The sequence below is a fragment of the Euprymna scolopes genome, chromosome 45 (genome assembly GCF_053919585.1).
Source record: "Euprymna scolopes isolate OS-2025 chromosome 45, ASM5391958v1, whole genome shotgun sequence".
NCBI lineage: Eukaryota > Metazoa > Mollusca > Cephalopoda > Sepiida > Sepiolidae > Euprymna > Euprymna scolopes.
In genome coordinates, this window is record NC_136526.1 from 65901104 (window position 1) to 65902212 (window position 1109).

General features: G+C 41.5%; 1 pseudogene; it reads left to right on the forward strand.

Moving 5' to 3' along the window:
* Positions 1 to 612: 612 nt before the first annotated feature.
* Positions 613 to 750, forward strand: LOC145269899 (U2 spliceosomal RNA; annotated as a pseudogene).
* Positions 751 to 1109: the final 359 nt, after the last annotated feature.

The following is a 1109-nucleotide window of genomic DNA, read 5'->3' on the forward strand; positions in this document are numbered from 1 at the left end:
AAAATAAAACGGTCCGTCGGTCTGTCGGTCGGTCTCTCCGTAACAATTTTGTGCTTGGCCTTTTTGGTTAAGATCAAAGGTCTGTTGTTAATAGATGCTGTTCTTAGCTTTTTAAGCTTTTAGAGGCGCAGAGGCTGTTCTTGACCTTCGGGCCAGGAGCGGAAAAGGAAGTAATCAGTTCTGGTTAATGTGGAGGCAACCTTTCATATCGGACAATTACTTTTTAAGTCAATTAGTTTGGTTAATGTGGGGGAAACCCTTCATATCAGATAATTGCTAATTTTGGACCTTGCCGGAATGCCCCCTTGGGGGAGCTGATTTTTCTTCCCCACACTTAAAAACGGCCTTGTGTCTAATTTGCTCAGTGGGGAAGTGGCTTTCGGGCCAAGATCAAAGTGTAGTATCTGTTCCGGCCGATACTGTAAGCAAAGACCATATGTGGGGGCAACCCCACAAATCAGACCTTGGTCAATGTAGGGGCAACCCTTCATACCAATTGTCACTATCCAGCTCCCCTACTCCCTGGGGAGTTGGTCCCCATTTCCCCTTCACTCCTCACTTTAAAAATCGGCCTTGTGCCTAATTTGCTCGGTAGGGGAGCAAATAAATACCACCCTTTTCTTGGCCTTTTGGCCAAGATCAAAGTGTAGTATCTGTTCTTACTACATGCTGAACTTATGTTTGTAACTTTGTGATATAAAGTGGGGGATCACTTTTCTGTATTAATTTAATGTAAAATGATCACCCACTTTACAACCAGTCAGTCTCAAAGCCATTCAAGTCATTCTCCAGATCATTCAAGTTGTTTTTTAAGGATTCCAGTTATTTTTTAAGCATTCAAGTCATTCTTAAGGTCATTCAATTAATCCTTAAGTTCATTAAAGTCATTCTAAGTCATTTACTTTTTATTTATTTAAGTCATTTCAGCCCATTTTTCGGTCATTTTAGTTTATCTTTAAGAATTTCATGTCAATCCTACATTCACGCATTCATTCATTACACGAGAGCACGTGACTAATGGCTATCGGCCTTGTTCAGGGAGAAGTTAGATGACAGGTAAGAGTTGGAGAGTTGAGAGTCCAGGCCAGTTACCAATAACGCCTCTGGCC